Raw genomic sequence first — 14590 nt, 5'->3', positions numbered from 1 at the left:
CTACCATCAACATAGACAGGGGGCATCCTCTACACGTAGAGGAGAGGAGGTACTACCATCCCCATAGACAGGGGCATCCTCTCCACCTAGAGGAAAGGCAGTTCTACCATCACCATAGACAGGGGGCATCCGCTACACCTAGAGGAGAGGAGGTTCTACCATCACCATAGACAAGGGACATCCTCTACACCTAGAGGAGAGGAGGGTCTACCATCACCATAGACAGAGGGGCATCCTCTACACCTAGAGGAGAGGAGGTTCTACCATCACCATAGACAGGGGGCATCCTCTACACCTAAAGGAGAGGAGGTTCTACCATCACCATAGACAGGGGGCATCCTCTACACCTAAAGGAGAGGAGGTTCTACCATCACCATAGACAGGAGGCATCCTCTACACCTACAAGAGAGGAGCTTCTACCATCACCATAGACAGGGGGCATCCTCTACACCAACAGGAGAGGAGGTTCTACCATCACCATAAACAGGGGGCATCCTCTACACCTAGAGGAGAGGAGGTTCTACCATCACCATAGACAGGGGACATCCTCTACACCAGGAGGAGAGGTGGTTCTACCATCAGCATAGACAGGAGACATCCTCTGTGCCTAGAGGAGAGGTGGCTCTACAATCACCATAGACAGGGGGCATCCTCTACAGCTAGAGGAGAGGAGGTTCTACCATCAACATAGACAGGGGGACATCCTCTACACCTAGAGGAGAGGAGGTTCTACCATCACCATAGACAGGGGGCATCCTCTACACCTAAAGGAGAGGAGGTTCTACCATCACCATAGACAGGGGGCATCCTCTACACCTAGAGGAGAGGAGGTTCTACCATCACCATAGACAGGGGGAATCCTCTACACCTAGAGGGGAGGAGGTTCTACCATCATCATAGACAGGGGGCATCCTCTACACCTAGAGGAGAGGAGGTTCTACCATCACCATAGACAGGGGGCATCCTCTACACCTAGAGGAGAGGAGGTTCTACCATCACCATAGACAGGGGGCATCCTCTACACCTACAGGAGAGGAGGTTCTACCATCACCATAGACAGGGGGCATCCTCTACACCTAGAGGAGAGGAGGTTCTACCATCACCATAGACAGGGGGCATCCTCTACACCTACAGGAGAGGAGCTTCTACAATCACCATAGACAGGGGGAATCCTCTACAGCTAGAGGAGAGGAGGTTCTATCATCCCCATAGACAGGGGGCATCCTCTACACCTAGAGGAGAGGAGGTTCTACCATCACCATAGACTGGGGACATCCTCTATAGCTAGAGGAGAGGAGGTTCTACCATCACCATAGGCAGGGGGCATCCTCTACACCTACAGGAGAGGAGCTTCAACAATCACCATAGACAGGGGGCATCCTCTACAGCTAGAGGAGAGGAGGTTCTATCATCCCCATAGACAGGGGGCATCCTCTACACCTAGAGGAGAGGAGGTTCTACCATCACCATAGACTGGGGACATCCTCTATAGCTAGAGGAGAGGAGGTTCTACCATCACCATAGGCAGGGGGCATCCTCTACACCTACAGGAGAGGAGCTTCTACAATCACCATAGACAGGGGGCATCCTCTACAGCTAGAGGAGAGGAGGTTCTATCATCCCCATAGACAGGGGGCACCCTCTACACCTAGAGGAGAGGAGGTTCTACCATCACCATAGACAGGGGGCATCCTCTACACCTAGAGGAGAGGAGGTTCTACCATCACCATAGGCAGGGGGCATCCTCTACACCTACAGGAGAGGAGCTTCTACAATCACCATAGACAGGGGGCATCCCCTACACCTAGAGGAGGGGAGGTTCTACCATCACCATAGACAGGGGCATCCTCTACACCTACAGGAGAGGAGCTTCTACAATCACCATAGACAGGGGGCATCCTCTACACCTACAGGAGAGGAGCTTCTACAATCACCATATACAGGGGGCATCCTCTACAGCTAGAGGAGAGGAGGTTCTATCATCACCATAGACAGGGGGCATTCTCTACACCTAGAGGAGAGGAGGTTCTACCATCACCATAGACAGGGGGCATCCTCTACACCTAGAGGAGAGGAGGTTCTACCATCACCATGGACAGGGGGTATCCTCTACACCTACAGGAGAGGAGCTTCTACAATCACCATAGACAGGGGCATCCTCTACACCTAGAGGAGAGGGGATTCTACCATCACCATAGACAGGGGGCATCCTCTACACCTAGAGGAGAGGAGCTTCTACAATCACCATAGACAGGAGCATCCTCTACACCTAGAGGAGAGGAGGTTCTACCATCACCATAGACAGGGGGCATCCTCTACACCTAGAGGAGAGGAGGTTCTATCATCACCATAGACAGGGGGCATCCTCTACACCTAGAGGAGAGGAGCTTCTACAATCACCATAGACAGGAGCATCCTCTACACCTAGAGGAGAGGAGGTTCTACCATCACCATAGACAGGGGGCATCCTCTACACCTAAAGGAGAGGAGGTTCTACCATCACCATAGACAGGGGGCATCCTCTACACCCAGAGGAGAGGAGGTTCTACCATCACCATAGACAGGGGCATCCTCTACACCTAAAGGAGAGGAGGTTCTACCATCACCATAGACAGGGGGCATCCTCTACACCTAGAGGAGAGGAGGGTCTACCATCACCATAGACAGGAGGCATCCTCTACACCTACAAGAGAGGAGCTTCTACCATCACCATAGACAGGGGGTAGCCTCTACACCTACAGGAGAGGAGCTTCTACAATCACCATAGACAGGGGTCATCCTCTACACCTAGAGGAGAGGAGGTTCTACCATCACCATAGACAGACGGGCATCCTCTCCACCTACAGGAGAGGAGCTTCTACAATCACCATAGACAGGGAGCATCCTCTACACCTACAGGAGAGGAGGTTCTGTCATCACCATAGACAGGGGGCATCCTCTACACCTAGAGGAGAGGAGCTTCTACAATCACCATAGACAGGGGGCATCCTCTACACCTAGAGGAGAGGAGGTTCTACAATCACCATAGACAGGAGCATCCTCTACACCTAGAGGAGAGGAGGTTCTACCATCACCATAGACAGGGGACATCCTCTACACCTAAAGGAGAGGAGGTTCTACCATCACCATAGACAGGGGGCATCCTCTACACCTAGAGGAGAGGAGGTTCTACCATCACCATAGACAGGAGGCATCCTCTACACTTACAAGAGAGGAGCTTCTACCATCACCATAGACAGGGAGCATCCTCTATACCTAGAGGAGAGAAGGTTGTACCATCACCATAGACAGGGGGCATCCTCTACACCTACAGGAGAGGAGCTTCTACAATCACCATAGACAGTGGACATCCTCTTTACCTAAAGGAGAGGAGGTTCTACCATCACCATAGACAGACGGGCATCCTCTACACCTACAGGAGAGGAGCTTCTACAATCACCATAGACAGGGGGCATCCTCTACACCTACAGGAGAGGAGCTTCTACAATCACCATAGACAGGGGGCATCCTCTACACCTACAGGAGAGGAGCTTCTACAATCACCATAGACAGGGGGCATCCTCTACACCTACAGGAGAGGAGCTTCTACAATCACCATAGACAGGGGGCATCCTCTATAGCTAGAGGAGAGGAGCTTCTACAATCACCATAGACAGGGGGCATCCTCTATAGCTAAAGGAGAGGAGGTTCTATCATCACCATAGACAGGGGGCATCCTCTACACCCAGAGGAGATGAGGTTCTACCATCACCATGGACAGGGGGCATCCTCTACACCTACAGGAGAGGAGCTTCTACAATCACCATAGACAGGGGGCATCCTCTACACCTAGAGGAGAGGGGATTCTACCATCACCATAGACAGGGGGCATCCTCTACACCTACAGGAGAGGAGGTTCTACCATCACCATAGACAGGGGTCATCCTCTACACCTACAAGAGAGGAGCTTCTACAATCACCATAGACAGAGGACATCCTCTACACCTAGAGGAGAGGCGGTTCTACCATCACCATAGACAGGGGTCATCCTCTACAGCTAGAGGAGAGGAGGTTCTACCATCACCATAGACAGGGGTCATCCTCTACACCTACAAGAGAGGAGCTTCTACAATCACCATAGACAGAGGGCATCCTCTACAGCTAGAGGAGAGGAGTTTCTATCATCACCATAGACAGGGGGCATCCTCTACACCTAGAGGAGAGGAGGTTCTACCATCACCATGGACAGGGGGCATCCTCTACACCTACAGGAGAGGAGCTTCTACCATCACCATAGACAGGGGTCATCCTCTACACCTAGAGGAGAGGAGGTTCTACCATCAACATAGACAGGAGGCATCCTCTACACCTAGAGGAGAGGAGGCTCTACCATCACCATAGACAGGGGGCATCCTCTGCACCTAGAGGAGAGGGGATTCTACCATCACCATAGACAGGGGGCATCCTCTACACCTACAGGAGAGGAGCTTCTACAATCACCATAGACAGGGGGCATCCTCTACATTTAGAGGAGAGGAGGTTCTACCATCACCATAGACAGGGGGCATCCTCTACACCTAGAGGAGAGGAGGTTCTACCATCACCATAGACAGGGGGCATCCTCTACACCTAGAGGAGAGGAGGTTCTATCATCACCATAGACAGGGGGCATCCTCTCCACCTAGAGGAGAGGGGATTCTACCATCACCATAGACAGGGGGCATCCTCTACACCTAGAGGAGAGGAGGTTCTACCATCACTATAGACAGGGGGCATCCTCTACACCTAGAGGAGAGGAGGTTCTACCATCACCATAGACAGGGGACATCCTCTACACCTAAAGGAAAGGAGGTTCTACCATCACTATAGACAGGGGACATCCTCTACACCTAGAGGAGAGAGTAGGTTCTACCATCACCATAGACAGAGGCATCCTCTACACCTAGAGGAGAGGAGGCTCTACCATCACCATAGACAGGGGAATCCTCTACACCTAGAGGAGAGGAGGTTCTACCATCACCATAGACAGGGGGCATCCTCTACACCTAGAGGAGAGGAGGTTCTACCATCACCATAGACAGGGGCATCCTCTACACCTAGAGGAGAGGAGGTTCTACCATCACCATAGACAGGGGGCATCCTCTACACCGAGAGGAGAGGAGGTTCTACCATCACCATAGACAGGGGGCATCCTCTACACCGAGAGGAGAGGCAGGTCTACCATCACCATAGACAGGGGGAATCCTCTACACCTAGAGGAGAGGAGGTTCTACCATCACCATAGACAGGGGGCAGCCTCTACACCTACAGGAGAGGAGGTTCTACCATCACCATAGACAGGGGGCATCCTCTACACCGAGAGGAGAGGAGGTTCTACCATCACCATAGACAGGGGGCATCCTCTACACCGAGAGGAGAGGCAGGTCTACCATCACCATAGACAGGGGGAATCCTCTACACCTAGAGGAGAGGAGGTTCTACCATCACCATAGACAGGGGGCATCCTCTACACCTAGAGGAGAGGAGGTTCTACCATCACCATAGACAGGGGCATCCTCTACACCTAGAGGAGAGGAGGTTCTACCATCACCATAGACAGGGGGCATCCTCTACACCGAGAGGAGAGGAGGTTCTACCATCACCATAGACAGGGGGCATCCTCTACACCGAGAGGAGAGGCAGGTCTACCATCACCATAGACAGGGGGAATCCTCTACACCTAGAGGAGAGGAGGTTCTACCATCACCATAGACAGGAGGCATCCTCTACACCTAGAGGAGAGGAGGTCCTACCATCACCATAGACAGGGGGCATCCTCTACACCTAGAGCAGAGGCAATTATTTATTGTGGACTATGGAGCTTTCTTCCACAAAATAATGTTATGGCGAATACTTTGTTCATCTTCAAGAGACACCTGGACATCTTTCTAAAGAGTTGGGTTGTAAATGTTTAAGGTCCTAGTCAAAATTACTGTTGGGGGCTTCCCCAAAAGTTCTTAAGATCACAACCAGGGGGTGCATCAGCCACGAGGCGATTTGAGCCTCTCGCCTCAGGCAGCAAGATGGGGGGCGGCATCATGGATGCAGTTAGATGCTACAAAGCAGGACCTGACACTTGAAAATAATATCTCTTCATACCTGATGTTATCATTGGTGTGAGAAGCAGCATGGAGAACCCCCTTACTAAAAAAAAGAAATAACTGGATACATTACAACTTGATGGGCAGAGGGGGCGCCATTTTATAGCTCACATCAGGCAGAAGAGAGTTTAGGTTCACCCCCTGATCACAAGCTAATTATCTGGTGTCGTAGCAGAATTGCGGCAATAAAAACATCAACTGACCTCGACGTGATTTGAACACGCAACCTTCTGATCTGGAGTCAGACGCGCTACCGTTGCGCCACAAGGTCACATGAGTACATGCATCTTGTTTCACATGAGGGTCTACTTGACTATGGAATGAAGAGAAATGATTTATTTGGCCTCCAGAGGTTTAGTTTCCATATTTTTGTTTTTCCATGCGGTTTTTGAATCCAAAACCAACAGAGCATTCAAAAATAGAGAAGTTCTGTCCATTGTATGTTCTAGCTATGATCCAGATCCTTGACCATCCGAGACCTATCAATGTTAGAAGAAGCTCATGTTATCTAGACACTAGTATGAGTGGACATCTGCCCATGTCGTAAGAGACCTCCAAGTCCTTCATGGTCCAACTAACGATACATCTTCAAGTTTCTGTGTCCTTGGAACATTCTGAACTATGAAGCAAGAACTCGAAAATCATTGGGGTTATGAGGGGACTCCTTGGTCCTCCAAGGAGGTCTTCACTTATTCCACATTCAAAAACTTTTAGAATTTTGGTCATTTCCTTGTGCTTTTCTTTCCCATATTGTTTGATCTCTGGACATTGACCGTCCACGCCTGGAACAGATTGGGACTTTCATTTTGGGATTAGGCACAAGTCACTAAGGCTGAATGTTTGGGCAGGAGGCAGAGCGCAAATGAATTGTTGGGGGTGGCCTGGCAGGTGGGCATGAGGCCACAATGAGGGACCTTCACGGGAGGCAGGAGCGGAAGGGTAGGGGGTAATCAGCCGTAGAATTAGCAGAAGAATGGTCATGGAGACTTCCTAGAGAGAAGGAGGAGGAGAAGATGGAGCAAGCGCTGAGGCGGAGAAGGACAATGATCAGCCCGGCCTCTGTAATTACCACCGCACCAACAATGTGCTCATTTACTGTACCCCTAATGGGCCATTCAGAAAGGCAGTATCACACATGATGGGCTTAGATACACCAGCTCTGTAACACACCTGACAGGCCAAAATAATAGCTCAGCAGCTCCACCACACATCGTAATATCCAGAGGTTCAGAGAGTTTTTAGAAATGATAGAGACATTGGGGCACATTTACTTACCCGGTCCCTTGGAGTTCCGACGTGGATTTGGGTCTGCCGCGATTCACTAAGATCCTGCGCCCGATATCCTGCATGTGTCGCTTCCCCGCTCAGGTCCCAGGAGTTCACCTTCTTCTTCCTGGTGCATGTAAGTGCATTGTCCGTGTATAATGCGCTGTGCGGGGAGTCACTAAGATCCTGCGTACGATATCCTGCATGTGTCGCTTCCCCGCTCAGGTCCCTGGAGTTCACCTTCTTCTTCCTGGTGCATGTAAGTGCATTGTCCGTGTATAATGCGCTGTGCGGGCAGTCACTAAGATCGTGCGCCCGATATCCTGCATGTGTCGCTTACCCGCTCAGGTCCCCGGAGTTCACCTTCTTCTTCCTGGTGCATGTAAGTGCATTGTCCGTGTATAATGCGCTGTGCGGGGAGTCACTAAGATCGTGCGTCCGATATCCTGCATGTGTCACTTCCCCGCTCAGGTCCCTGGAGTTCACCTTCTTCTTCCTGGTGCATGTAAGTGCATTGTCCGTGTATAATGCGCTGTGCGAGGAGTCACTAAGATCCTGCGCCCGATATCCTGCATGTGTCCCTTCCCCGCTCAGGTCCCTGGAGTTCACCTTCTTCTTCCTGGTGCATGTAAGTGCATTGTCCGTGTATAATGCGCTGTGCGGGGAGTCACTAAGATCCTGCGCCCGATATCCTGCATGTGTCGCTTCCCCGCTCAGGTCCCCGGAGTTCACCTTCTTCTTCCTGGTGCATGTAAGTGCATTGTCGTGTATAATGCGCTGTGCGGGGAGTCACTAAGATCATGTACCCGATATCCTGCATGTGTCGCTTACCCGCTCAGGTCCCCGGAGTTCACCTTCTTCTTCCTGGTGCATGTAAGTGCATTGTCTTGCGACACAATTTGAATGTTAAATCCCGCGCGTAGTCCAAATCAGTCGGATCGTCCGATTTCTGTCACATGAAAGCCGCCGCTGCTGCGCCAAAATCCAATCGCGTGCAACACAATCCCCTTCTAAACGCCTGTCCCAGCGGCGCAAATCCGAAAACAGAATATCCGACTAAAGTACAGTCCGTGGGACCCTTAGTAAATAAGCCCCAATGATTTCCATCAGCGCAGTATCACAACAGATAGGCTTAGATACACTAGTATATCAGACACTATGATATGATACAGCGGTATATCAGCTACTTATATGTAGGGTCGCCTTATATACACCGGGTGAGCAGCAGAGCATTACACAGAACAGGCTTAGATACATCACTCCTAATCACAGAAGATAGGCTTAGATACATCACACCTAATAAATAGACTTAGATATATTATTAGCTCAGCCACACAATCTCAGCTGACAGTATGGAACATGATAGACTTAGATACACGGCGCAGGATGGGATGGTGTTCGGATCTAACCCACTCCCCATTGATGAGGGGACATAGACCTCCCTGCACCAGATTTTTGCTGCTCCAAATTTGCGTCCAAAATTGTGCCAAAAACATGTCCGAAAACTCGAATTGCAGGAAAAGTGATGGATTCCCAAGAGGAGCCAAAAATGTGCACCCAGAAAAGTTGGGTGTGTCAGCAAATCACCCAATATTGTGCACCCACACTTTATAAATAGGGTGCAAACCATATGTGACATATTCTGCCTGAATGAGCGACCCCAGTATCTGAGCATAAAGTATCACAATGGATGTCTTAGATACAAAGGAACGTATCCAACATGAAAAGCTTAGATACACAGCTCAGCAGACAGTATCACACAGGAAAGGATTAGATACAGAGCTCAGCAGACAGTATCACACAGGATAGGATTAGATACACAGCTCAGCAGGCAGTATCACACAGGATAGGATTAGATACACAGCTCAGCAGACTGTATCACACAGGATAGGATTAGATACACAGCTCAGCAGACAGTACCACACAGGATAGGATTAGATACGCAGCTCAGCAGACAGTATCACACAGGATAGGATTAGATACACAGCTCAGCAGGCAGTATCACACAGGATAGGATGAGATACACAGCTCAGCAGACAGTATCACACAGGATAGGATTAGATACACAGCTCAGCAGACAGTATCACACAGGATAGGATTAGATACACAGCTCAGCAGACAGTATCACACAGGATAGGATGAGATACACAGCTCAGTAGACAAGAACCCAGGATAGGATTAGATACACAGCTCAGCAGACAGTATCACACAGGATAGGATTAGATACACAGCTCAGCAGACGGTCTCACACAGGATTGGATTAGATACACAGCTCAGGAGACAGTATCACACAGGATAGGATTAGATACACAGCTCAGCAGACAGTATCACACAGGATAGGATTAGATACACAGCTCAGCAGACGGTCTCACACAGGATTGGATTAGATACACAGCTCATGAGACAGTATCACACAGGATAGGATTAGATACAAAGCTCAGCAGACAGTATCACACAGGATAGGATTAGATACACAGATCAGCAGGCAGTATCACACAGGATAGGATTAGATGCACAGCTCAGCAGACGGTATCACACAGGATAGGATTAGATACGCAGCTCAGCAGACGGTATCACACAGGATTGGATTAGATACACAGCTCAGGAGACAGTATCACACATGATAGGATTAGATACACAGCTCAGCAGACTGTATCACACAGGATTGGATTAGATACACAGCTCGGCAGAGAGTATCACACATGATAGGATTAGATACACAGCTCAGCAGACAGTATCACACAGGATATGATTAGATACACAGCTCAGCAGTCAGTATCACACAGGATAGGATTAGATACACAGCTCAGCAGACAGTATCACACAGGATAGGATTAGATACAATGACTAATCAGACAGTAACACACATGATAGGATTAGATACACAGCTCAGCAGACAGTATCACACAGGATAGGATTAGATACACAGCTCGGCAGGCAGTATCACACAGGAGAGGATCAGATACACAGCTCAGCAGACAGTATCACACAGGATAGGATTAGATACACAGCTAAGCAGTCAGTATCACACAGGATAGGATTAGATACACAGCTCAGCAGTCAGTATCACACAGGATAGGATTAGATACACAGCTCAGCAGGCAGTATCACACAGGATAGGATGAGATACACAGCTCAGCAGGCAGTATCACACATGATATGATTAGATACACAGCTCAGCAGTCAGTATCACACAGGATAGGATTAGATACACAGCTCAGCAGTCAGTATCACACAGGATAGGATTAGATACACAGCTCAGCAGACTGTATCACACAGGATTGGATTAGATACAATAGGTAATCAGAGAGTATCACACAGGAGTGGATTAGATACAATAGGTAATCAGAGAGTATCACACAGGAGTGGATTAGATACAATAGGTAATCAGAGAGTATCACACAGGAGTGGATTAGATACAATAGCTAATCAGAGAGTATCACACAGGAGTGGATTAGATACAATAGGTAATCAGAGAGTATCACACAGGAGTGGATTAGATACAATAGGTAATCAGAGAGTATCACACAGGAGTGGATTAGATACAATAGGTAATCAGAGAGTATCACACAGGAGTGGATTAGATACAATAGGTAATCAGAGAGTATCACACAGGAGTGGATTAGATACAATAGCCTCTCAGAGAGTATCACACAGGAGTGGATTAGATACAATAGCTAATCAGACAGTATCACACAGGAGTGGATTAGATACAGTAGCTAATCAGAGAGTATCACACAGGAGTGGATTAGATACAGTAGCTAATCAGACAGTATCACACATGGTAGGATTAGATACAATAGCTAATCAGACAGTATCACACAGGAGTGGATTAGATACAATAGCTAATCAGACAGTATCACACAGGAGTGGATTAGATACAATAGCTAATCAGACAGTATCACACATGAGTGGATTAGATACAGTAGCTAATCAGACAGTATCACACAGGAGTGGATTAGATACAGTAGCTAATCAGACAGTATCACACCTCACATCACTTTCACACTTCTTATAGTCATAGGAGGAAGGACCTGTCTGTGTCCTGGACCAGGAGAGACCATAAACCCGTCCACAGGAGAAGAGGTGGATCTGGTACCAGCATGTAAAGCTGTGCTCCCTCACCTGCCCCCCAGATGGCGCTATCCCTGTACATAAGGCCATGTGCCCCCCAGATGGCGCTATCCCTGTACATGAGGCCATGTGCCCCCCAGATGGCGCTATCCCTGTACATGAGGCCATGTGCCCCCAGATGGTGCTATCCCTGTACATAAGGCCATGTGCCCCCAGATGGTGCTATCCCTGTACATAAGGCCATGTGCCCCCAGATGGCGCTATCCCTGTACATAAGGCCATGTGCCCCCCAGATGGCGCTATCCCGGTACATGAGGCCATGTGCCCCCAGATGGTGCTATCCCTGTACATAAGGCCATGTGCCCCCCAGATGGTGCTATCCCGGTACATGAGGCCATGTGCCCCCAGATGGTGCTATCCCTGTACATGAGGCCATGTGCCCCCCAGATGGCGCTATCCCTGTACATAAGGCCATGTGCCCCCCAGATGGTGCTATCCCGGTACATGAGGCCATGTGCCCCCAGATGGTGCTATCCCTGTACATGAGGCCATGTGCCCCCCAGATGGCGCTATCCCTGTACATAAGGCCATGTGCCCCCCAGATGGCGCTATCCCTGTACATAAGGCCATGTGCCCCCCAGATGGGGCTATCCCTGAACATGAGGCCATGTGCCCCCCAGATGGCGCTATCCCTGTACATGAGGCCATGTGCCCCCCAGATGGCGCTATCCCTGTACATGAGGCCATGTGCCCCCCAGATGGCGCTATCCCTGTACATGAGGCCATGTGCCCCCCAGATGGCGCTATCCTTGTACATAAGGCCATGTGCCCCCCAGATGGCGCTATCCTTGTACATAAGGCCATGTGCCCCCCAGATGGTGCTATCCCGGTACATGAGGCCATGTGCCCCCCAGATGGCGCTATCCCTGTACATGAGGCCATGTGCCCCCCAGATGGTGCTATCCCTGTACATAAGGCCATGTGCCCCCCAGATGGCGCTATCCTTGTACATAAGGCCATGTGCCCCCCAGATGGCGCTATCCTTGTACATGAGGCCATGTGCCCCCCAGATGGCGCTATCCTTGTACATAAGGCCATGTGCCCCCCAGATGGTGCTATCCCGGTACATGAGGCCATGTGCCCCCCAGATGGCGCTATCCCTGTACATGAGGCCATGTGCCCCCCAGATGGCGCTATCCTTGTACATAAGGCCATGTGCCCCCCAGATGGCGCTATCCTTGTACATAAGGCCATGTGCCCCCCAGATGGTGCTATCCCGGTACATGAGGCCATGTGCCCCCCAGATGGCGCTATCCCTGTACATGAGGCCATGTGCCCCCCAGATGGTGCTATCCCTGTACATGAGGCCATGTGCTCCCCAGATGGCGCTATCCCTGTACATGAGGCCATGTGCCCCCCAGATGGCGCTATCCCTGTACATAAGGCCATGTGCCCCCCCGATGGCGCCATCCCTGTACATGAGGCCATGTGCCCCCCAGATGGCGCTATCCCTGTACATGAGGCCATGTGCCCCCAGATGGTGCTATCCCTGTACATGAGGCCATGTGCCCCCCAGATGGCGCTATCCCTGTACATAAGGCCATGTGCCCCCCCGATGGCGCCATCCCTGTACATGAGGCCATGTGCCCCCCAGATGGCGCTATCCCTGTACATGAGGCCATGTGCCCCCCAGATGGCGCTATCCCTGTACATGAGGCCATGTGCCCCCCAGATGGCGCTATCCCTGTACATGAGGCCATGTGCCCCCCAGATGGCGCTATCCCTGTACATAAGGCCATGTGCCCCCCAGATGGCGCTATCCCTGTACATGAGGCCATGTGCCCCCCAGATGGCGCTATCCCTGTACATGAGGCCATGTGCCCCCCAGATGGCGCTATCCCTGTACATAAGGCCATGTGCCCCCCAGATGGCGCTATCATTGTACATGAGGCCATGTGCCCCCCAGATGGCGCTATCATTGTACATGAGGCCATGTGCCCCCCAGATGACGCTATCCCTGTACATAAGGTCATGTGGCCGGCAGCCTCACCCTCACTGTTTGCCTTGTGATGTTTTTCTCTCCCTCTCTGGACACAGGATGAAGTGTGAGGACTGACACCGGGACACACTTATGAGGAAGGGAACAACTCTGAAATAATATTATCCCACTTCACCCTTAAGTATGTCCTGCCTGAAGACTCAGGTCCAACCTGTAAGCCTATAACATTGATCTAGAAGAAGACAAACAAATTGGAAGCACAGTGCCACCAGTCTGATTATAGAAAAGCTTTCCTTCTATCAGCGGACCTTATGGTCCATACCATCGGGGAACCACTAATGAGGCCAAGACACTTGTATAACATCTACGCTCCTTCCTCAATGTGGCAACCTGCCATTGGGTTCATCTGTCCAGTAACTGGCAGTGTGGGGTTCTACCATATCTGGTCTGCTGTCCAGGCAGGTCTTCTAAAATATAGAGCAGAACCAGTACCAGCATATAACACTGCGTAGTGTTCTGTTGGCTTCCAAACCCAAGGCGACTAAGTCCTGATCGTGGGGTTATGAATCGTCCAATAAAAGAGATGATTAGTCTTATTTCTACCATATCTGGAGTAGTATCAAGAGTAGGAACAATCCGGCTCACTCAGCTTCTCAGCAGGTCCATGGGGTAATGTATGTTGTAGGTTTTCCTGAAGACGTATGGTTCCAGGTTTCTTTGGAAGTAGAGGCATAACTTGAAGGGGTGCAGAGGGTGCGGTTGAAACACAACTGGGCTCAATAGGCTTACGGGGCCCATAAGGTGTCACTTTCCCATATGTAACCATACATTGTCATCCGAGGCCTAGTACAGACTGGGGCCCATCAGCTTCAAGATATACCACTGTTTGGAAGTCTTCAATGGTCAGGAGAAGCCTAAAATCCAGAGTTTGGGAGAAGCCCAGGAGAAGTCTGGGTGAAGAGGAGATTAAAGCAGAAGGTCATGTGAGGGCCAAGGGTGACATTTAGATAGTTATCAGGAGGTTATATCAGAGATGTATGGAGGGGACAGGTTTGTATGTCGCTGTTATTATATCAAACTTGATACCACCGACGTCAATTGACCGGTTTAGACATGGGAAGAGGAGAGCAGA

General features: G+C 50.3%; 1 non-coding gene across 1 annotated transcript; it reads right to left on the bottom strand.

Moving 5' to 3' along the window:
* Nucleotides 1–6318: 6318 nt before the first annotated feature.
* On the bottom strand, nucleotides 6319–6390 carry TRNAW-CCA (transfer RNA tryptophan (anticodon CCA)). The gene has a single exon. It is a non-coding gene; the product is annotated as a tRNA-Trp (tRNA).
* Between the last annotated feature and the right edge of the window lie 8200 nt (nucleotides 6391–14590).

This window comes from Engystomops pustulosus, chromosome 4 (assembly GCF_040894005.1).
Source record: "Engystomops pustulosus chromosome 4, aEngPut4.maternal, whole genome shotgun sequence".
NCBI classification, from domain to species: Eukaryota; Metazoa; Chordata; class Amphibia; order Anura; family Leptodactylidae; genus Engystomops; species Engystomops pustulosus.
This window is presented reverse-complemented; position numbering and strand designations above follow the sequence as displayed.